Source organism: Ursus maritimus, unplaced genomic scaffold (genome assembly GCF_017311325.1).
Source record: "Ursus maritimus isolate PB19 unplaced genomic scaffold, ASM1731132v1 scaffold_5, whole genome shotgun sequence".
NCBI classification, from domain to species: domain Eukaryota; kingdom Metazoa; phylum Chordata; class Mammalia; order Carnivora; family Ursidae; genus Ursus; species Ursus maritimus.
This window is the reverse complement of record NW_024426663.1, coordinates 18,189,141-18,196,268: the sequence shown is the minus strand read 5'-3', so window position 1 is coordinate 18,196,268 and position 7,128 is coordinate 18,189,141. Positions and strand designations below refer to the sequence as shown.

At 37.3% G+C, this 7,128-nt stretch overlaps 1 long non-coding RNA gene across 11 annotated transcripts in view; it reads left to right on the top strand.

Annotated features, from left to right (window-relative positions):
• LOC103672165 overlaps positions 1 to 7,128 on the top strand; it is a 337,318-nt gene that overhangs the window by 202,282 nt on the left and 127,908 nt on the right. For 6 of the 11 annotated variants that reach the window (XR_005832420.1, XR_005832416.1, XR_005832419.1 and 3 more), the window contains 2 exons: positions 5,593 to 5,700; positions 6,759 to 7,047. This is a non-coding gene — a long non-coding RNA (uncharacterized LOC103672165). The remainder of the gene's footprint in view (positions 1 to 5,592; positions 5,701 to 6,758; positions 7,048 to 7,128) is intronic. The other 5 variants (XR_005832425.1, XR_005832424.1, XR_571087.2 and 2 more) reach the window with 3 other exon arrangements.

The window sequence follows — 7,128 nt, the reverse complement described above, 5'->3', positions numbered from 1 at the left end:
AATGTCATGTTGCCTGTGAAGTCTTTGTTTCTATAGATTGTAAATTTCTGTTCTGTATCACTCTTGGGGTCTTTTTACTTTTATAGACCCCCCCCCTTAATATTTCTTGTAGGGCTGGCTTGGTGGTCACATATTCTTCCAGTTTCTGCTGGTCTTGGAAGGTCCTTGTCTCTCCGTAAATTCTGAATGACAGCCTTGAGGGATAAAGGATCCTTGGCTGCATGTTCTTCTCACTTAGTGCTCTGAATATGTCTTGCCAGCTTTTTCTGGCTTGCCAGGTCTCTGTAGACAGGTCTGACGTTATTCTGATGTTCCTCCCCCTGTAGGTGAGGATTCTCTTCCCCCTGGCTGCTTTCAAGATTGTATCCTTGGATCTAATATTTGCGAATTGTACTATTATGTGACGTGGTGTTGGTCTGTTCTCATTGATCTTGGAGGGGTCCTTTCTGCCTCTTGGACATGAATGCTTGTTTCCTTTGCCAGATTAGGGAAGTTCTCAGCTACAGTTTTTTCAAATATCTCTTCTAGACCTCTCTTTCTCCACCCCCTCGGGGATGTTGATGATTCTGACATTGGAACATTTCATTGAGTCTGTAGTCTCCCATAATCTACATTCTTGAGATTGGATTTTTTTGAGCCAAGTTTCCATTTTTTCCTTGTTTTCTGTCATCCCACCTTCCAATTCACTAATTTATTCTTCTGCCTCATTTACCCTGGCCGTCAGAGCATCCAGTTTAGACTGCATTTGATTCATAGCATTTTAATTTCTGCCAGATTCACTGTAATTTCCGCCCTTAGAGATTTTATATTCTCGTTAATATTTTCGTTAATATTTTTTTCAAGCCTACACATCATCTTGACCATTGTTACTCTGAACTCCATTTCTGACAATTTGGTTATATCCATATCCATTAGTTCTGTGGGAGAGGACACAGTCTCTGTTTCTTTTCTCTGCTGGGGATTCCTCCTCCTTGTCATTCTGATGAGGAGAGTTTGCGGGGAAGTACAGAGCCCAAATTATTGACCAGGACCCAGGCAATGTGCACTTGTTTTATAGGGAGCTTAGGAATGTGGGCTTCTTGATTTTTCAGCCTGCCTTCTGGGGGAGGGGCCTGCCATGCTGATCCTCAGGCAACCCTGTTTGGGTAGAGTTGCTGTCCCCTGTGAGAGGGGGTGGGGATGGGCACAATGTGAGCCCGTATTTCCAGGCCTTTGTTCTCTGGTGGCTTTCCCTGGTGGTTTCCTGTGACTCTTCTGAGAGTCAGAGCCACAGTGGCCGTATCGTAGCCTCTGTCTCAGAACAGAGAGATCGCAGTCTGCTCTGCACTGAGCTCTCCTGGCCACTTTAACTCTGTTTCTGTCAGTGCCGCTAAAAACCCCGCAGCGTCCCGGGTTGTGCGCCGCACAGCCGCTCTCCCAGCCCTCTCTCCCAGGATCCGCATGTCTCTCTCCTTTATGCTTCTACCACCACCAGCCGACCCCGGTTCCACGCGCGCTCCGGAGCTCCCCGTTTCAGTCTGGTTCCAGTGAGCACTCCTTAGCGCCGGTTTTCAGTTTGGACGCGCGCATGCTCCCGAGCTCCCAGTTTCAGTCTAGTTTGAGTGAGCGCTCTGGAGTTCGGGTTTTCAGTCTGGTCGCGCCCATATTCCCGGGCTCTCGGTCTCAGTCTGCTTTCTCGTGAGTACCGGTCCTTGAGTCTGGCCCGCTCCCCAGTGCAGGTGGCTACTGCTTCCTGGCGCCTGAGCTCAGAGGCTCCCTCCCCCTTCCGTTTATCTTCCGATATCTGTGGGCAGATTCACGGCTCCCCTCTTCGTACCTCAATACTCAGCACCAGAGATGTTCGTTTGTAGAGATCCAGATGTATCTTCCTACGTCTCAGGCTGATTTCGTGGGTGTTCAGTTTGATATAGTAGATATCCAGCTCGATTCAGGGGACCAGCTGAAAAAAGGTCCCCTACTCCGCTGCCATCTTTTTTCTTCCCCGAGTCTATTTTTTGTTTGCTGTTGAGTTTTAAAGTTTGTATATTTTGGAGAACAGTCCTTTATCAGGTATGTCTTTTGCAAATATTTTCTCCCAGTTTGTAACTTGTCTTCTTTCTCTTGACTGTGTCTTTTGCAGAGCAGAATTTTTAAAATTTAATGAAGTCCAGATTATTATTACTACCAGGGGTTGTGCCTTTAATGTTATATTTAATGTTATTGCCATATATTTAGAAAGTCATTTGATTTTCTCCTGTTTTCCTCAGTAGTTTTATGGTTTTGTGTTTTACAATTAGGTCTTTGATCCATTATGAGTTATTTTTTGTGGAAGTTGTAAGGGCTATTTTTTTATTTATTCTTTGTTCCATGTTTTTTCTACATTCTTTTGAGTTAACTCAGAAGTTAATGCTCATTTCATCTGTGTTATTGGATTGTAAGCTGTAGGTCTCTGTTTTATCTTAGTGGTTGCTCTAGGGTTTAAAATATTAATCTTTAGTGTGTCATGGAGTACCTTCAAATAATATTATACCTCTTTATGTATAGTGAAAGAACTTTATAATAGGACATTTTCATTGGTTCTCCTATCCTTTGTGCAATTTTTGTCATATATTTTATTTTAATATTTTATGAATTCTGTATGATATGTTACTTTTTTCTCTAAAGAGTAAATTATTTTTTAAAGAGTTTGAAAAAGCAAGAAAAATAGCTTTTATATCTGTCCGTATAGTCACAGATCTGGTGCTCTTTATTCCTTTGTGTTTCCCTGTTTTCATCTAGCATCACCTTCCTTCTTTCTGAAGAACTTCCTTCAAGAATTCTTGTATTCCAGATCTAATGGCAATTGAGTCTCTCAACTTCTGTTTGTTTGCAAGTCTTCATTAATTTACCTTCATTTTGGAAGATAGTGTCACTGGGTATAGAATTCTAGTTTTCCTTCAGTATTTTAAACATATTACTCTATTTACTTCTAGCTTGGACAGTTTCTAATGAGAAATATGCTTAATATTGGTTTTGTTACTCTTTAGGTCGTGTTTTTCCCCCACCCCTATATGCTTTTAAGATCATCTCTTTATCACAGGTTTTTAGCAATTAAAATATGATGTGCCTTGTTATATATTTCTCTCTGTTTATTATTTTGGGCTATATTGACACTCTTAGGCCAGCTTTTATAATTTTTATCAAATTTGGAAAATGTGTAGTCACTCTTTTTTAAATCTAGTCTCTTTTTTCCCTTCTTTTTGATGACTGCTATTGCAAATTATTAGACCACTTGCTATTGTCCCACAAGTCACTGATCTCTGTGTTTCTTTGCTATCTTTCCCTTTCTTTGCTTCATATGTAATAGTTTCTCATGCTGTGTCTTCAAGTTCACAGATCTTTTCTTCACTGTATCCTCTGTTAATCTCTTCTAGTATATTTTTAATCTCATCTTGGACATCGTCGTTTTCATCTCTAGGAGTTTGATTTATTTTTGTTTGTTTTAATTTTGATAATATCTGTTATGTCTCTCCTCATTATGCTCATGTTTTTCTCTATATTCTTTTTTGAAATCGAAGTGTGGTTGACATACAATATTAATTTAGTTTCAGGTGTACAGCATAGTGATGAGACATTTATATGCATTATGAAGTGATCACTACCATAAATCTAGCTTCTGTCACCATACAAAGTTGTTACATATTATTAACCAATATATTCTCAATACTGTGCATTGTATCTCTGTTTTATTTATAACTGGAAGCTTATACCTTTTAATCTCCTTTTCCTATTTCACCCATATTCCCTCTGCCCTCCCTCTGGCAACCACCAGATTGTTCTCTGTATCTATGCATCTATTTCTGCTTTGTTTCACTTGTTCATTTGTTTTGTTTTTTAGGTTCCACATAAAAGTGAAATCATATGGTATTGGTCTTTTTCTTTGTGACTTATTTCACCTAGCATAATATATTCTACATCCATCTATATTGTTGCAAATGGCAAGATTTCATTCTTTTTTAATGGCTGAGTAATAGCTCATATATATATGTGTATATATATGTATGTGTATATGTATATATGTATATATGTAATATATATGTATATATATGTGATATGTGTATATATATATATATATATAAAACATTTTTTTATCCATTTATGTATCAGTAGACACTTACGTTGGTTCCAAATTTTGACTATTGTAGATAATGCTGCAATAAGCATAGAGGTGCTTACATCTTTTTTTTTTAAATTTTTTAATGATTTTTTATTATATTATGTTAGTCACCATACAGTACATCCCCAGTTTCCGATGTAAGGCTCGTACATCTTTCTGAACTAATGTTTTTATTTTCTTTGGATAAATACTCAGAAGTGAAATTGCTGGATCACATGGTAATTCTGTTTTTAATTTTTTAAGGAAACTCCATACTGTTTTCCCTAGTCGTTGAACCAATTTACATTCCCACCACAAGTGTTCCCTTTTCTTCAAATATTGTTGTCTCTCATCTTTTTGATACTACCTATTCTGGCAGGTTTGAGATGACATCTAATTGTGGTTTTGATTTGCATTTCCCTGTTGATTAGTCATGTCGAGCATCTTTTTATATGTCTGTTGTCCAACTGTATGTTTCTTTGGAGAAATCTTGCCTCAGGCCATCTGTGTATATTTAAATTGGATTGTGTGGATTTTTTTTTTTTTTTGATATTGAGTTGTGTGAGTTCTTTATGTATTTTGGATATTAACCCCCTATCAGTTATATCATTTGCAAATATCTTCTTCCATTTAGTAGATTGTCTTTTCATTTTGTTGGTGGTGTCCTTCAGTGTGCAAAAGCTTCTTGGTTTGATATAGTCTCATTTGTTTATTTCTCTATATTCTTGAGTGGTTGAGAATATTTATAATAGCTATTTTAAGATCTTTGTTAATTTTATTATCTTTGTCATTTCTGGATCTGTTTGCATTGATTTTTCTCCTGGTTATGAGTCTTATTTTCCAGCTGCTGTATATAACTAATAATTTTGATTTGGTGCCAGGCAATCCCTCCCTCGCTTCTTGTGAATTTTTTTGTTGTAGGGCGTAGAATTTTGTTATATTCCTTTTAGTATTAGATTTAAAAAAACTGCCATGAAGTTAAATTTTGGGGGGTTCATTTGATTCATTTGAAGCTTGCTTTTATGCTTTGTTAGTGAGGTCCAGTGCATCTTTTAGTCCAGGACTAAGTTAGTTTCATTTCTGGGAGATAGCCTTCTGAGGATTTTAATTTATCCTACTAAAATTATGGTGTCTTTCTACTCTGACTGATGGGGACACAAACATTTCCCGGCCCTGTGCAATCTCGGAGAATTATCTACTCGTCTGGAGGTGGAGAGGGGGAGGGATTGGGCTCTGTTACTGTATCATGATCAGGAATGAGGTCCTATAGGATATTTTTGAATTATGAACTCATTTTCTTCAATAGGTATAATGCTATTCCAATTTTTTATTTGTTGTGTCAGTTTATGTAATTTTTTTCAAAGAATTTGTTCATTTCATCAAAGCCAAGAGATTTATTTGTGTAAGATTGTTCATGATATCTCATTATTATTCTTTAATGTCACTAGGATCTGTAATATCTCATCTTTAATTCCCAGTGTTGCTGAATGTGGGGCCCAGAGCACCTAGAGCATTTCTCTCAGTTCTCCTCATCAGCCATGGCCCCAGACTTCTGCAGGCCCTGTACACCTGTGCCTCAGAGTGAGGTGGGTCTCTCTCATTTCTTCTGCTCTTCTCCTGATATCCCTCGTCAACAAATTTTTCCAGTTTTATTAAGAAATAATTGACAGTTGGAGTAAATAAGTGGTATGATAAATGGCTGTATGAACTTTTGCAAACTAATTTTTGAATTTTCAGGAATTTTGCAAGCCAGTTTTTTAAACACAGGCTTTATTAAGAATTAAACTATAAAAAAGAAATAATTGATGTCCATCACTGTATAAGTTCAAGGCATAAAGTATGATGGTTTGATTTACATGTATTGTAAAATAATTACCCTAATAGTTATCCTTCATCTCATATAGATAAAATAAAAGGAAAAGAAAAAGAAAAGGAAAAAAGAAAACATTTTTTCCCCTTGTGATGAGAACTCTTAGTATTTACTTTCTTAGCAACTTTCCAGTATACCATATGGCAGTTGTTATCTATAGTTATCATGTTGTACATTATATCCTTAGTACTTATAACTAGAAGTGTATACCTTCTGATCACCTTTCTCCAATCCCCACTGTCCTGAGTTCTTCCACAAATCTGATCTCTTTTTCTATGATTTTTTTTTAAAGATTCCATTTATAAGTGAGGTCATACAGTGTCTTTTTTTTTTTTTAAGATTTTATTTATTCATTTGAGAGAGAGAGAGAGAGAGCACAAACAGGGGGAGAGACAGAGGGAGAAGCAGACTCTCTGCTGAGCTGGGATATTGAAATGGGGCTCGATCCCAGGACCTGGAGATCATGACCTGAGCTGAAGGCAGATGCTTAACCATCTGAGCTACCCAGGAGCCTCAGTGTTTGTCTTTCTGGACTTATTTCACTTAGCATAATGCCTTTCAGTATCCGTGTTGTTGCAAATGATAGAATCTTCATTTTTTATAGCTAATATTACATTGTATATATACATACCACATTTTCTTTATCCATTGATCTATTGGTGGACCCTTAGATTTTTTTCATGTCTTGGCTGTTGTATATAATGTTGCAGTGAACATGGGTGTGCCGATATCTTTTCAAGTTTGTGTTTCTGTTTCCTTTGGATTTATTCCCAGATGGGGCTCATGGACATTTGATGAAGATCTGTGGAAAAGGTGCAGATTCTTTTTTAGTTCTCCCAGGGATTCTAAAGTCTCATACTATCCCCTAATTGGTGTGTAAAGTTTAGTTAAAATTTCAGCTGTTTTCTTCTCACCTATGTCTAAGATGGAACTTCCTCCTACTCCCATGTCTCTGCCAAAGATGTAAGCAGCCAAGAAGGTCAGCATTTTCTGGATTATAGCTCATTGGACTTGTTGCATTCTCAGCACACTATTGGACACAAAAAGACCTGCGATTTTATAGGTAATCTGCCTTGCTATTGTTAGAACGTAAGTGATGTTCTTCTCAAGTTTCTACATTTACTTTTACTGTCCATGATGAAGT